This window comes from Ornithodoros turicata, chromosome 1 (genome assembly GCF_037126465.1).
Source record: "Ornithodoros turicata isolate Travis chromosome 1, ASM3712646v1, whole genome shotgun sequence".
NCBI lineage: Eukaryota > Metazoa > Arthropoda > Arachnida > Ixodida > Argasidae > Ornithodoros > Ornithodoros turicata.
This window is the reverse complement of record NC_088201.1, coordinates 84,512,718-84,529,875: the sequence shown is the minus strand read 5'-3', so window position 1 is coordinate 84,529,875 and position 17,158 is coordinate 84,512,718. Positions and strand designations below refer to the sequence as shown.

General features: G+C 45.0%; 1 long non-coding RNA gene across 1 annotated transcript; it reads left to right on the top strand.

The window, feature by feature from the left end:
* Positions 1–11,970: 11,970 nt before the first annotated feature.
* Positions 11,971–16,610, top strand: LOC135401721 (uncharacterized). Its single transcript, XR_010424893.1, has 4 exons — positions 11,971–12,617; positions 12,696–12,830; positions 14,008–14,108; positions 16,311–16,610. It is a non-coding gene; the product is annotated as an uncharacterized LOC135401721 (long non-coding RNA).
* Positions 16,611–17,158: the final 548 nt, after the last annotated feature.

Here is a 17,158-nt window from a genome sequence, read left to right as displayed (position 1 = left end):
AGATAGGCAGGCTGCAAATTTTGCATTAATTTAAATTTTAACCACCAGCGCCAAATGAGCCTATATACGCATGTTTGGAAAGTTTGCTGACAAGACGATACAAAGACGTACGTTACAAAGGACATTGCTTTTTTTATGTCGAAATGTTAAACTGTGTCCGCTGTTGTGGAAGTAACTCAACTGAATGTCTTCGTCCTTTGAATGAGGATGATTCACTTGTAACAAAAACAACAACCTTATTACGCGATGATGACTGGGGTATTTCATCGCCGGGGGCGATGGGTGGGGCTGGTGGTGACGCAGGGAATGAAATAATGGGCCCCTTCACAATAAGGATCGAATTCCTGTGGTGTCCAGAAAGGTGAAGCGAGCCTTGAGGGCAGAGCGTTGGTGTGCTGAATGTGGCCAGGGACCAAGCAATTTTGTGAGAGAGAGGGGGCGGGAGTATCATGGCGGGGGTGGGGTGGAGTCATTAAAGCGCACGTGCTCCAATTAACGGTATGTACTTGAACATATTCTTATCGCGAAGCGCCCTCGCATGCTGCAAGCTGGTTATGCTGCTCATTGTGGCCTTTTTGGTTGAGTAACTTCGAGTAAATGCCCAGAGGGTTAACGAGGCACGGAAGCTTCTCGATTAAGACTGCTGGAGTTGCCAAGCTGCTCTCAAGACAAAGGGCTAATCTCTGTTGAGGGTATCCGCGGACTGCTCGGGGTATGATAGAGCGGGATAATTTCTCACCCCACTCTCTCCTGTGCTACTATCAGCTTTCCCGTTCCTCTTTTTTGTCCCCGTCCACTTGGTGTACCGGACCACACATGTGAGCAGGTTAACAGTACCTTGGCCTAGCCGCAAACTTCCAACCTCGTCTTATCCAGATTACCTCATTTGTGTTGTCGTTGTTTGCGGACTGCCGCTACGGGTATTGGACCAGTGATTGTGTGTCATCTGTGCAGCTAGTATGCCTTGCTCGCCTTAACGAGAACAGGGCAAAATAAAAATACAATGTCCTGCCAACAAAACAGCGCAGATATACTCTCCCATTCTGTTAAGTGCTTTCTGTAAAAGTAAGAAATACGTGAGGTAGATTCCTTCATCGGAGACACAGGAGAAGAGCATGCTTGCGAAGCTACCGGACATTATGTGGCAACAGCCCTTTCCGGGCTTTTTGTCATCTCGGATTCACTTGCAAGAAACGGCGGCGACACAAGTGATATCGGTTGAAGAAAGGAAAGGAAATTTTCGTGGGAGCAGTATAGTTTGGCGGCAGTTGATATCTAGTCCCATGCCTTGAGCTATTTGTTGTGGGGAAAATGCGAAATCGAAGATTCGTTAATCAATAAACTGCGTATTGTTGATCTCGGAAAGGTTTCCTAGCCCAACTGTAGCGACTGCGACGAGGTAGGGAAGGCTGGACTCGTTGTTCAACTGCACTGACGATTGCCGTATCTTCGAGTTGTCGCTGGCCCACCTGGACAACCGTCTTTTCAGCACCGAGAAAGATCTTCGGTGCTTACCTGGAGCGAGGTCACCGGGTGCACGCCATGAAGTCACCCTCTGAAGTATCTGTGTCTCTCGTCTACTGTACTAAGAGCAACGTACATTGTGCAGCGTGTATTGAGGGTAATTGCTGCTCTGTTATGCTGACTCTTGAGCTAGGGTTCCATGAACTGGGCTCACTCATTAGGTGACCCCTGTTTGTTGTTGTCATGCATCATGGACATCTTGGAGTGCATTTCTTTTGCGCTTTTCTTTGTTTTTTTTTGCATTGTTCTTTCACTTGCTGTTCTATTACGTGTCCGGAGTACGCATTGGCTGTTAAGAGTCGGGCATGCGGAAGCTGTCAACCAAGTGGGGGCCGTTATGCTTGAATGCCGATGAGAAACAACGCCGAAATGGATGCCTGCAAGTTGACTTTGTAGCACTTTAAACGTTCTAGAGACAATTGTCTTGAGCGTCTTGTTACAATGGCTGAAACAAAATTGCATTACTATGATTCTGAGACAAAGCAGAAGTCCATGCAAAGGCAGCACTCGCGTCCTCCGAGGCCGAAGAAATTCAAGACTCAACAATCAGAGGGGGAAGCCATGGCCACAGTTTTCTGAGACACGGAAGGTGTTTTGATTACGGACTAACTCCAGAAGGTTGAAACAGTTAATGCAGCATGCTACTGTAGCTTGCTTTGCCAGTTAAAGGAGGCTCTGAAACAAATATGGGCGGGAAGCTCGCAAAGGTGTCCTCCTTTTGCAGGACAACGCACCGGCTCACAAAGCAGGCAAGACAGTGCAGGTTCTGAAGAACTTGCGATTTCAATGCATTGAACCTCCGCCTTACTCGCCGGACCTTGCGCCATCGGACTATTGTTTCTTTCCAAACCTGAAAAATAGTTTAAAGGGAAAAAGAAATTACTCGGATACGATAGGAGCGGCCGGAGCATATTTCGGAGAGCAGACGTCGGATTTCTTATTCCAAGGGTCAAATAAGCTTTAGGAACGATGTGCGTTGAATTAAGAACATCATAATATATGTTGAAAGTTTGAGTTTGAGCTTGTGCCGTGTCGTCCTTCTTTTTTTGTATGCGCTTTTGTCGCTTTTAATAGCAAGTGCTTTTAACTTCGAAGTGAATAATGTCGAACCGTAAAGAAAGGTGTATGATGCGAGGTCGCGTTCTTCCTTGTCGGACGGACAATTTTTCAGCACACCATTGTACCGAGCTTGACCCAAAAGTTTTGAGAACTCCTCACGGGTGTATTCCTTCATCGGAGCAGCCCCCTGCTGGCTGTCAGGAAGAGATCGAATAATCGAATAAGAAACGGGTGACCGGCTATGCTACGCATCTCCCAGTATGTGTGTCCGCTGCTGTTCGCTGCTTGGGTGCCGCTCCAATGGAGAAATGCGACACCCCGGTGTTCCGTAAGCTTTTGTCCCAAGCTGTACATCATACGGTGCGTAGGCAGCTCAGAGGTCGGTAATTCACACTGTCCACTGCAATAGTTGCTTTGCAGCGCCCTATAAATTTGCACGCAAGTTTCACGTTCAACATCCGTGTTCTGTAGTCTTGGTCGGAGAAGATAGAATCGTTACCGACGATGAGTCCAAATAGGGAGGTTTCAGTCGGTGGATTGAAACAGTGTCCTCACGATTATTGTCACACAACCTGTACCACTTCGGGTTTCATGTACGGACCATCGTAGTGGAGGTGCAGTGACTTACTTTCTGGCGGAATCCCGACGAATACAACCACGCGTGGACGTGTGGACACGCGGAGCGACGACCGTGTGACTTGTGTAAGATGGACGGATCTGTGATATTAGTCGCTCGATATTTGGCGAGGAAGGTAGTTGTCCTGCATGTTGCTTGTGTCGTGTTTTCTGTTTTCGTGTCGGCTGCTGATATTTATCATGAGCTTGTACCAACTACCCCGCCCCTCTACGTTAGTGCAAGGAAGGTAGATGGGCCCGTGAGATCGCGGGAAGCGGGGCGCTGGAAGATCTTCGAGCCGAAATAGTGAACCGTAAACATAGCTCTGCGTTTGATGCAGCTAGGTCTTGCTTGAAGGCAGTACGAATTCCGAGGATAACGGTGGCTGTACGCCGAAATAAATCTTTTAAAATAAAACATTAAAAAATCCACGCTTAAAATTCCACCCTTCGAAATCCATTTTCTGAAATAAACCGTTTAAAAATACACGTCCTCAAAATAAGCGCTGTTAAAATAAATCATGGTTAGGCTTAGGAAGGTAATGCTCCGTATCATAGTAGTGATAGCCGTATGGGCGACACGATGTTCTTTTCGGCGAAACATGCTATTATGATGTTTCTTACTCATGTTTGTATTGCTATCAATTACATAACCACTTAGGATTTCGAAATATTCAGCTTAAAAGTGATGACGACGACGCGCGTATGAATACAGGACACGCACACTTGATCATACCTGGGTAGTAATAGCATTACTGTAATGAAATTACAGTAATGAATTACTTTTTCTAGGAATTTGTAATATAACCCATTACTTTTGACATTAGGTAATTTGTAATGTAATTTAATTACATTTGGGCTGGAATTTTAAGGACATTACTCATTACTTTTTACAAAAGAATCGAGTGTGTGTTCTGTGTTGGCACTTGGTAGAAACAGAGTTGGGGGACTGGCAAGTGAAAAGAATTCCAACGGCACTATGAACGGTGACGCACTCAATCGGCACGTGGAGGCAGGGCACGCCTTAGGCAGGGCACTCACAAACAAACGTTGTTAGGTCAACGGTTTGTAGCCCTCAAGAATCATTGTTTGTGGGCCCCATCCTCCTGACAATCTTCCTATTGTCGTGATACATTGTGTTTCCTTCGTCTCTACATTGTGGAACGATACGTCATACGTGGCACACTAGCATGACATGTAGAAGAGACAAATAGAAGAGTACAAGCTAACTGTTGATACATTGTAAGCATACATTTTTTTCCTTGAATTTCGGGGAAGGCAAGTTTCGTCAACTTGTGCCTTCCACAAAGTCGAGAGCATGTATATATGCCAATAATGGTAAAGTAATTACTTTGTAATGTCATTACTTTTTCGTAGTAATTGTAATGTAATTTTAATATGTTTCAATTGCAGTAATGAGTAATTTAATTTAATTAAACTCTAACTGGAGTAATGTAATTTAATTACATTTTAGAAGTAATTTACCCAGTATGCTCTTGATCCTTGAGCCAGCTGAGCGCTGTGGACAGACTGCGCGGCGACGGTCATTCGCACTGGTAAAAGAAAGGCCAAGAAAGCGCGCACGCACACGAAAAAGAGAAATGCAAAATCGGAAAACATACAAAAGAATGGCCAAACTCTCCTGAGAAGTCGGCTGTATATTAGACTATATTACACCGTTGTCGCGCGTTACTTGCACTGCTAAAACAGAACTTCACTGAATAATACGCTCCCGGGCATCCGTCATTCCGAATGATATCAGCCCCTCGCCCCCCTATTAAGCTGACAAAACTGTCGCGGATCACATACAGACAGAAATCCTCGTTCACAGTTATAGCCCTGGCTAGCCCCAAGCGCGAGGAGGGTACTATTTTCCGCGGCGGACGTAGAACCGTCAGCTGTCCACCAATCAGGGACGATGGATGTTAAAAGATTTATTTCGAAGCGTTTATTCTTCAAAGTTTATTTTTCTGAGTTTATTTCGACAGCGTGGATTTTCTCATGACTTACATTGAAGAGTTTATTTTGCAAATTTGATATTTAAGAGATTTATTTTTAAACGTTTTATTTTTACATGATTTATTTCGGCGTCATCCCATAACGGTTGGCAGAGCGTCAAGGCATGAAGTGCGGTCGTGGGCACGTAAGAGAGCAACCTTAAGGTGACGATGAAACCGCTCAGCTAATCCATTTGCTTGCGGATGGTAAGCTGTGGTTCGGATACGGCAGAGCAAGAATTATTGCTCCATCGCGGAGCGATTTGAACTGAAAGAACCAGAGCAACGCGCGCAGCAACACACAAAAACAACAACGACAAAAAAAAAAGGAAGAAAAGGGAAGAAACGCTTTAGATAGTGTAGTCAAAATTCACGATAAGTTATGGTGAATTTGATCCAACTTATGGTCCATAAGTGACTTACGCGACATGTCTAATTATACTTGTGTTCAACTTAAGAAGGAAAAGAAACGTAGTCCGGCAGCTCTCAAAAGATTACTGCGCCGGAGATAGCATGGCTGGGCACAAAGACGTTACTCTCCTTCCTCCGCCAGATAATGTAATTCATCACGCTCACTCTGCTTCCCTATTGGCTGTTAAGACTGGCCGCATGACACTACGCGAGCCCTCCCCCATGGCGGCACTGCGTTATCTCTCCTGGCGCGTTATTGTGTCTCGTTATCTCTAACGGCGTACACTCTAAGAAAAAAAACGTTGAAAAAGGGCAGAAGCGCAACAGTTCTCCTCGACCTAAATTCCCTCTACCGACTGCAGGTCGAGTTGGTGCTGTTTCTACCCTTTTACTCAGCTCTGTCTCTCTCTCTCTCTCTCTCCCTGACAGTAGAACCACTGTGAGAATTTTGTCATGACTAGGGTTCAAGTGAACCTTTTTCTCTTTTTGTATGCTTCATAGCAGGGTCACTAATAGAAGAGTAAATGGGGTCACGCAAGTGACGACAATAATCGAGGTTTAGTAATCCTGTGCACAAAGAAGCTTGGTTCAGCTTCGAGGTCACGGTTCAAGTGATTAGCGAGAGCGACCAAATACAGAGTGTCTGCGCTTGCGCAGAATCGCTGATTGTGTAAAAGGGGTTAGTATAGAGACGAAAGCAGAGCCTGACAGACTGTGGGCCTGCACGTGGACACTGCTGCACCGAAGGCCAGTTATCGGTTCAGCTGCAATTCCAGCATAAGCAAGGTACGACAGAATCAGGTGAGTAATCATGATATCCAGCATTTTTCTTCTTGAGTGGGTACATATGCAGAGATCTGATGTGTTTTGCTCAGTGCGTGTTCGGGTTGTCGCTTGACATTTTTTCGGCATCTTATGAAAATGCAATATCACGAAATGTCTTTTTGTGATACACGCAGGTCACCATGACGACTTTGGCACGGCACCATATCAGCGTCCTTCGGAGGTGATTATATCATCCACTTCGAAAATATAGAAATGGCATGACATATGTTGTGCCCACTGTTTGATGGGAGAAGGCATCCATGTCTTGGTTTTTGGACGTTCTCTCTGTTATTATTTTGGCTTGACTTGTGTGCAGCCGGGATAGACGGCTTTCTTTTTGTATGCTTTTTTCTAAGGAGTGAAGCATGTACTCTCGTTATTATTTATTGCTTATATGTTTTTAACAGCTCTATTAATGTCATTTACATTTCAGGAGAATTGGTAATCTATCCATCACCCCATGTGTTCCCCCGGGCCGATATTACACACCGAGCGGATATTGGTGTGTCTTTAGAATGGCACAGTAGCGTGTAGCGTCCAGCCCTGAGAAGTTATTCCCATGGCGTTGTTGTGGTGAATGGATGTTGAATTTATGTCGAAGACACTCCATACAAGTGCTAGTGACCATGGAAGTGCTCTGCAGTCTGATGGATGCAACGATAAAGTCGTCTGTGTTGTGTCGTGCTTTCTTTCGTGTCCCCCTGCTCAGTGTTCCAGTGCTTTTCGTGTCCCTGCTTCAATATGGATGTACCAGTCGCATTGGTAAGCGCGAGTGCACGATTCTAATTGTGGCGTATTAACAAAATGTTGTGACCTGCAACAGCTGTATTTGTATTTTGTCTAATCCACGCAAATATGTTTACGTCAAGTTCTTCTCAAAAGAGCAGAAGTCCTTGATGAAAAGCCGAGTAAACACTTCCCTACAAGCTCTATGTGCTCCCTCATTACGGGTAGAAATATGCCACTGGTGGGTACAGCGCCAATCATGCTAGAGGTGCTCACAATTTCGGGTAGAAAGTTGTCTTCCGATAAAGGAGAACAGTTCTACTGACGGTAGAACTGCCTTCTGGGAAAGGTAGAGCATTTAAGCTCGAGGTGGAGCCATATTTCTCATTCTTGAGGTAGACGTGTCTTCTACACTCTTAAAAAAGGGTGTACTTTAACTCCTTTCCTTGCCACATATATAACACCCTTTCGGAGAGTACAATTACGCTCAAAAGGGTGTCTCCTCACTCCCTCAAGGGAGTAGCATAACACCTTCTCCCTGCCGGGGAGTAATTAATCCTCTCCAGTAGGGAGAAAGGTGTTATGCTACTCCCTTGAGGGAGTGAGGAGACACCCTTTTGAGCGTAATTGTACTCTCCAAAAGGGTGTTATATATGTGGCAAAAAAAAAAGGAGTTAAAGTACACCCTTGTTTTAAGAGTGTATGTGGAGAGGAAAGATGGACCCCAAGAGGAACAACACTACACCATGTAGGGGCAGAATTTTGCCACTAACCGGGTAGAATTGTATAGACACTGTGGGGTAGAACTGTTCTACCAATGTGGTAGAAATGAAGGGGTAGAATTGTTTCTACCCCTCATTTTCTACCCCAGAAGGGTTGAGAACCTGTAACAAAACACTTCTACCCCGAAAGGTATAAGATTACACCTTTTTTTCTTAGAGTGTATGTAGGTAACTGACTAGATTTCTTTCCCTTCTTAAGTTGAACACGAGTATAGTTGAATGACTGCTTGGTTTGGGCGCATTGATGTGACTGAGCTTCCTTACTGTGCGTATGGCGTTCCTAAGCGACTGCTTGGTCGTTTTTGGTTTTGGAACGCTAGATGCCTTAAGGAATACATGCCACGTGGTATAGCAAGTTGTAATAAGTAGGAAAAAGTATAGTTTGTTTTGGTATTGCTGAGCTTGGTGTAATTCGCAGCGTCTTATAAATTAAATCGTCGTTTTAAACGTGTACCATTCACCCGGTCGTTCTCTTCAGTTACGCCAGTTCCATTCGCGTTACAGTTCAGTAGGTGCCGCCACCCACGGAGAATATAGGCTGCTTTTACTGCACTTGTGTACTCTTTCTTGCCTGCCCTTGCACTTTACTGCCGCGGAATTGTCTACACGGCGCTCTATTGTTCCTTCAGTGCGTATTTCTTTTTCATGCGCTTCTGTGACCTTTGCTACGATCGACGGTCCTATCCTTTCATTTGCTGTGGTTTAGACTCCTTTGCTTCTTGCTTCTGTCGATTAAGCTTCGCACCTGCTTGGACGACTTGCTCACTTGCAGCATGAAGTGTACATCATGTACTTATACTTCAGATGTAGTATCCGTAGAAGACGTAACACATTCAATTTGGTCTTGATGCACAGCCTCAAGTTTCGAGTAGCACACTTTTAAAAATTATTCATTTTTCTTCGAACTCCGTGACTGCCCTGTCGGCTCGGAAAGTTAGCTAAGTGAAGCAATTGGCGTCGATGTAGCACTTAAGGGATCCACCGACGAGAAATCCAGGTCATTGCGGGTACGCCCTGCTGCCTTACAATTTAGTTTTCGTGTGCAATGCACGCTCTGCTTCTCTCGATAGATCTAAATTGCGTTACGTTGTGAGTGCGTGTACTTAAGGTAGGAGCAGCTACCTCCACAGCGATTAGAAGCGGCTATTTCCACTTACTTTTAATGCACGTGTCTCACACATTTTCATAAAAATGTGAAGTTCGCTAGTGCTAGGCAGAATGCGGAACGGTACGAAGAATGTGCAGACAATTCCATCTGGATTTTTCCTATATGGCATACATAGATCATTGAGTTACTTGCGAGTAGTATTTGAACTTTGTAACGTAGTAAGCTTTATGCTCTCTCCAGCTGGTAGCGCCACGTCCCTGTTCTTGGGTGTCAAAGCAGGCAGTAGCATCACCATATTCAGCTCGCGATCTAGATCACAGTTTTATTTACTTCATTGGAGTACATGCCCTGTACACGGGGGGATGACGACTTCTACAATGCAGTTGACTGATATCTCTCCCCTATCTGTCCTCGTTTGCAGTGCTAGTTTATCATGATTGAATGATATCGTTCTCCACTCCACAAGCACGACAATCTGGTTGGTCAGCATTTCCAACTTGGTGAAGGCACTGTCGTGCCGATTTCTATGCCCGTGCATAGAACATTCTTGCTGTTCAGGAGGCATAAAGGCTCCGATTATTAAAACAACTTTATTTCATGATGATTATGATTAGGGAGTTTCCTCGCCAGGGGCGATACCCTACCCCATTACTCGTGGTGGCGTGATGGAGTAATAAGTCGCCTCACAGTGAAGGCCCAAGTCCTACGGTGTCAAAAAATGTCAGAAGAGCTTTGAGGGCGAATCTCAATACTAAGTTAGTGCCAGCACAAATCCGCGATTGAAGTCGTACTGTAGACGGTTTTAGAGAATCATAACTTTGGGTACTGTTGTCCCAAAACGCTATCGTATTCAGCTAGTCAAGCCGTAACCCAAGGAGTGCGAAACGAATACTTTTGCTGACAATGGCTCCTTATGCCTGAAGGGCGCCACCTGTCCGAACTAGTCTCGTGAAGCCAAGATGGCGACTATCAGAGCCTTGACCACTGCTTCAGGACATCAGTAATTTCACAGACGCAGTGGACGATAATGTGTTTCTCCTTCATAAAGGGCTTGGTGAATATCATTCGCAAACGCGAAGCTGTGGACGGGGATCATTTAATTGGTGAATCCCGTTTCACAGCGTGGTGTCAGTCACCGCCGATAGTGGCCGCTACCAGGGACTTGCGCAGGATTTCCATGTATTGGGGTATTTGGGGGGGGGGGTTAAGATTGGTGCGTAAAGGGGCACTAAAGGCTTGGTGTTTGTGCGTCTCATAGGCTACTACGAACAGGTATATTCTGTACTCAATGCTCATTAATTCGGACACACTCGGGGGCGTCGGAAGTCCCTCACGGCTGAGGGGGGGAGCCCTACCCAACCTAACCTCACCTAACCTATCGCAGCCATTGATGTGCTTATTAGAAACCAATCGTCCACGAAATCCGATTATTGTGGAGGTCGTAAAGTATATGGGAGGGCCACCTCGCGTTCTTGATTACCTCTTGAAAGAAATTGGCGTTTGAGCAGCACAAACTCAAATGTTGGTTGATTGTTGCATTAAGTGCGATAAGCAAAATAGATGTAAGCCAGTTTTGGCGTGTTCCTTTACTTTTATTTTTGTTGTCGTGAAAACCGCAGTGGTTTGGTCTGCAAAGCCATGGCTCAGGCAAAGATTGCAGACATGCTACACGAGTCATCAAGCACACCAGCCAACTGCTTAAAGACTCCTCGCCGCAAGATAAAAGTTTCCCTTTCCAGCCTCCAGTGTTCCCTGCGCTGATCAAAAACAAGTCGACGTGCCTTGCTGGAGCGCAATTTGCGTTTTCCTGTATCGGGGGGGGGGGGATTGGACCCTCTTGCCCCACCTTCCGACGCCCTTCGCAACGACCGGAGAAAAAACTGCTGCATATTGTGCTTTGTGCATAATAGCCCCCGAATACCTGTCATAACCTTTGTTTCCTCGTTATGTGATTAATTTGCCTCAAATGTGAAATAATCACATGGACAACCGACATTCTCCCCCATCTATACTGAGCAGAGTGGATCCAACGCTCGCTTTCCGCATGACACGAAACACCTCTTGTCAAAATGATGCATGACTTCATCGAATGCGACTCGATGTGGCTTTTACAGCTCAGTGGCGTTACTACTTGAGACAAGGTGACTATCCCAGATGCTGTCGATGCGGAGCTCTAGAGGATCTGGAGGACATTCCTCTTCATTGCACACATTACCAACCTTCCCGAAACGCACTCTCCGGGTCTCTTAGTCAGCTGGACTCTCGCCCCTTCTCGCTATCAAAATTGCTTGGTCCCTGTCCAAATCCAGCCTACCAACGCTCTGCACTCAAAGCTCTTTTGACCTTTCTGGATACAATCGGACTTCGATCCTTATTGTCAAGGGGCTCATTATTTCATTCCCCACATCACCAGCAGCAATGGGTAGAGTATCGCCTCTGACGATGAAACTCCCCATTCATCATCTTAAAGTAAAGTTGTTGTTGTTGTTAAGTACAGTACAAGGTACACGACTTGAAATGTACCTAAGGTAAAGTACAAGTACTACTTGAGTACTCAGTACTTCAAGTACTTCCCATCACTGGTTGGCGGCGGCGTGACATTACTATGCATGCAGCTGGCATGCAGGGTACCACGGCGGACGTAGCTACGCTGTGTTACGTTCCCTAAAGCGAAGCCGTATGACACTACGGACGAAACTCTGGGATGAGAATACTCAGACACAGACGAAGGTTATTCGCAACGACAGCTTCGCGTGAACGGTTATGTGCGTGTGAGACGCGTATTCGCAACAGAGGACGATTCTCCGTTTTCTATCGATGCTCGTCCAGCTGACAACGCGAGGTACCATTTGCATTCTGAGGAATCCGAAGGATCCGACGTTGAGAATTGCTCGGATAGAAGATATTTCTAAGGATTCAGTTTACAGGACGCCCATAACACACGTATGCTGCTTTTTACGTCTATGCAGGTGTACTGCTTGGTTCAGATGAACCGCGGTCTGCCACTTCCCTCAGAGCATAATCTACAACCTATATACTTTTGCATCTATCGGACATTATTCATTAACATGCTAGAAAATATCATTAATGTATACACCTCTTTGCGTTGCTGTTTTATGTACACCCTAAGAAAAAAATGTGTTTTCTGGGTGTAAAGGGCGCCACTTACACCCCACGCTTACTCTCTAGTGCCGGTGGTGTCACAGAGCACCGTTGTAGAACCTTTTACCTTTTTGTTTCTTTCGAGGGGTTTGGGGTGTATGGCCTGCAAACTGCACCCGTGAGCGCGCAGTACGTGGGCATGCGCAAAAGGCTATCATCCAGTTCGGGACGCGCGTGACATTTGAGTGCGTATGGCTAACGGCTTCAGACTGAACCTTCACTATTCTTGTTAACGTCAGGTAAGTTTGAAAGTTTATTTTCGCATTGCGTCATCAATGTAAGCAACGCGTAGTAAGCTTATCGTGAGTGTTGCAGGTCATGCGTGTTTCAGTCAAGGAAATTTTGTGTGGCAGCATCAGGGATTGACAGCGTTCGCGTTGATACTGGCCGCGGCAAAGCACAGATAAGGTGCCTATGTTAGCGTTCAACAGAATGCATGATCAATGTTATTTGTTTCCAGATACTGACAATTTCGTCATAATTCAGGTCGTCTGCCTTGTGACACTGGAATGGCCACAAAGCAAATAATCGTCCGTAGAGAACGCAAACGTGACGATGTCGCCGAGGCTCTAAGGCACTCGCCTTTTTGGCGATCTCGTAACCGACAGCTCCATTGTGCAGGTACTACAGTTCATGTGCTATAATGTAGTATTTATATTAACTGTTCATCGTCAAGTAGCATTTCATCAGTGTCGATCAGCAACCTGTGTATGCGGTGCTCTTTCGCATTTGCGTCCCCAGCGTTTCCAGTTCTAGAAGTTTTCCCAATTTCGGTCCTATTACAACTAGTCAAGTCAGAATAGATGATGATGTTTCAGAACAGTTCTGTCCAACCCCCGTTGTTGTTCCTATGCTTCGTTTGTCACATTTGTTTCTATACTAGCTATACTACGAAAAGTCTCGAAAACAGTAAACATTTCAATACATTTTCGCTATGAAAATAATGGCGAAGGAAGTTACTCGTAATTTGAGACTGTCCCGCAATAACAGTATGAGAAAAACTGAAAAGGCCAAGTTACTAATTGAAAATTTGAGACAAAACGGTCGTTACAAGTGAGCTTTTGTTACAGTGTAGGCAGCTCCTTAATTTAAATTGTAGCACGTACTGCTTGCTATTGCGTCCTCCACATTCTCTCGTAAGGTTTTGTATTTCATTCTTCCTTCTTTTTTCGATTGTTTTCCAGTGACTTACCAAAAGTGTGGTGTGCTACAAAAGTGTCCCACATTGGCATGTCGCGCTCACTGATTATGAAATACAGGTGAAAAGCACATGTGTCTGCATATATTTCTAATAACTATGTTTCCTCATTGCCAGTTTCCAAGTTACTGAGCCTCGCAGGACAGAGTTATAACGTGGTTCAAGGATCTGTGCTCATTCTATCTGTATGACAAGGAATCTCATAATTAACTGACAATTAATAAATACATGACAGCGTTGAGCAGCACTGGCTCGTCGACCTAATAGTAAAATGTGCCACTGTTAAGCAGGACCCGACAACAGCAGGCACCCAACAAGCTAAGATCCGTCTCGCACGCACGTAAGGAACAACACACAGATCCAGTCTATCCCATTTTGCAGTGCTGCTTTTTGAACACGAGGCATGATTTGATTGTTTAATGCTTGATGATTTGATTGATGATTGTTTGCATCGCTTGATTTGTTTAAATGCTGTTCGACCACACAGGACAGCTCTATGGAACTGTAGAAGAATGCGTCAGAAAGCAAACAAATTTATGTGTGATATAGTTTTCTACGTGCCGATACCAACTGCAGTTATCTTATTCTTTCTTATTACAGGATTCAGGTCAGGCACAACCGTATCCAGCATAGTATACACTGGAAAAGACCCTGTCACAAGCCAAAGCGTCTGCGTAACAGCACAGCGATCCATCATTGAGGTACCAGACGTGACGTGTGCAGCTTCCTTGTTAATTTCCCTGTATTGGGCATTCACCATTCAGTATGCATCCCCCTTAAAATACGCTTATCATGTTAGCGAGAATGATGGGCGTGTAGCGTATACGCTACTAACTTGTATTCCTCTACTACTGGTAACTGCACTCCGTGCACATTAAAAGTTACTAACACACGACGTAGCTACCTATAACACTTGATCCTTATCTGTATGCTATACCCACGAATTACTTGATGCGGATGTTCAGTCCCCTACATCCAAAACCGGTTTCCTCGGTTGCGTGCTGGCTCAACTGCGCTCTTTCCTCCGACGGAGAAGGGGGAGATTGGCGTCCCATTGCTAGGCGACGCAGCCGCGCCGGACCCAAGATGGCAGTCTCGCTCGCCGGTGTGGCACAGTGTCGCTACTCTGCTACCTATTTAGTGACTGCATATACGATTGTAGTAATATAATACCAGCGTCCACTAGAATAACAGTGAATTATGCAACGCTATTAGATTTACGTTTTGCAAGTGATGTATCACAGCTCCTGTCACCAAGCTGTGTTATTACCACTGCTATTAGTGACCATTTTTTGCCTGTTTGATGCACCGACTAACTGGGAACCATCAGCGACACATTACACTAGACCAATGAATCTTGAAAGGTTAACCCAATTTAGGAGACTGACGATGATGTCACTAATGAAGCGGATTTTAGTATGACACGCTTTACTCGACGATGAAGCAATGTTAAGCTGACGCTATTCCGATACGTGCTATTAAGAAATGTGCCAAAATAAGAAAGCCATGGATTGCAACTGAGCTGTAGAAAAAAAACACTTACTTAAAACAAAACACTATCATAAATTTATTAATATACTCATGACTTGACTTTACTGCCAACACACTAGGGTCTCAGAAAGAAGTTACGTGCTGCTAAATAATGTTCAACAAAATTGCTTCATATACATACATTTAGTGACTTAAAGGCGCATTCGAAAAAAAAAAGTGTAAAGTAATTCGACGCATGACTGCATATAATGGGAAGCACTCACTCATTCCGCAGGTACGTGTAGACAATAAATTACTTAGAGTGAAGCAAATTGCTGGCAAATTCAATGAACATTGCATAAAATGCCGGAATGTCTGCTTAGTATGAAACCAGTTCCCCATGAACGATGTTCTTGCACCGTGCCTCCCGACGTGATATTATGCAACTTGTCGGTAGATTATATATATACAGGGTGTTTGCTCTAACGTGTCCAGAAATTATATTTAAAGCGAGCGATAAAAGAGACACGAGCGCTACTTTTCAGCTACTTGACTAAGAAAGAGGTGCTACTCGTGAAGCAGTTTCTTACTCAAGTAGCAGAAAAGTACTACTTGCTTTTCTTTTATCGCTCGCTTTAAATATAAGTTCTGGACACGTTAGAGCAAACACCCTGTATAGAGTATAGATATAGAATCTTGAAAAGCAAAACGCAGCAAAAGGACAGGGAAAAGAGAAAGGCAAAGTACAGTGTGACTGCGTTGCCTTTCTATTGTCCCGGTCCTTTTGCTGCATTTTGCTTTTCAAGAATGACATACCAACTATCGCACTTTAGTACTTTAGTTAGATATAGATTACTGCTGTAGATTATACAGAGGTGTAGCTCGTGAGCCAAATGATAGTACAACCTATAAAGTTCGTCGCTGACCTGATTGCTGATGCACTACGCCATACATGGAATGGTTCACGTACATCAGGCGTCTTTCCAAAGGGAATGGGAACAGCTAAAGTTCCATTATGCATAAACGTGGAGAAATACATATCTTGAGTAACTATAGTGCCATATAAGTTATCACACTATTTTCAAGAAATTTGGAGATGAAGGACGGTTTATTGAACTTTATTCAGAAGAATTCCGTGTTTGCTGAACAGCAGTACGGTTTCCGTAAAAGCAACTCTACAGAATCTGCATTACTAAACACAATATTCTTTCAAACGAACTACGCATGTGCGGGATACGCGGAGTGGCGTATCAGCTATCGACAAGTTATATTTAGCGCAGAATGAATGAGATTGCTGGGTATATCAAAGGGTTCTATTTTGGGCCCGACTTTTTAAAAATATACATTAATGACCATTGCACATTATATATATATATATAAAATATACATTAATATATGTTAATAATTAATATTGCCACGTATCATCTTTGAAGCGACCACACGGAACAGTAACAACGGACGGCGAGGCGTCGAGCTACGAGCTGAGATCCACGACACGCCGCGCTGATTGGCAAGCGATCTTTCCAGAAGCATCTGCTCGCATCAATCTCAAGGACGGGCCGGCGGCCTTGGAGAAGCTTCGGTATTTCCTTCTCTCCACCGACGCGTGTTTTTCACCGCTGTGTATAAAAGCTTGTGAGCTCCCAGTCGGAGCATTATTATTTTTCAACTTAGTTATGTTTAAGAGCTATCGCTCTTGTATTAACCAGCTAAGCAGCTGAATAAAGTGTTCGCGATGATTCGCCGTCTCGCTCGTCTGCTTTCATCCGTGACATTTCTGGTGGAGGTGCGGGGCAATCCCTGCTCAACGGCCTGGGAGAACAACAACGACTGAGTCGAAGACAGCGTGGCCTACCTGCGGAATTTGGCCCATTGGGACCCCCAACCCGCAAGAAGGTGAATGCGACAGCCACCATCGGCAGCGCGGCACGGCAGCGCGGCACGGCAACAGCTGGGCGCATTCGCGACCCGCCCAACCTGCACCACTCAGCTACCCGCCACGCGTGGGACACAAAACACGCGTGACACAAAACACAGCTACGTGTTTTGTGTCGCTTCCCGCCTAAAAAACAAAGAATCCATAGATAAAGCGCCGCAGTGACCTCGCTGGTGTCCCCGCACCAGTGACAGATAACAGCATAGGCGGAACGGACGGCATCAATGCTTGTTCGTCAAGCGGCTGTGAGAAAGCGCTGCAATCAAGCGCTCTTTTTGCGCGACGGAAACTGATTCCGTCGTAGTTTCGGAACTCCGGGCCCTTTCTGCTGGCCCGCGAAAAAAA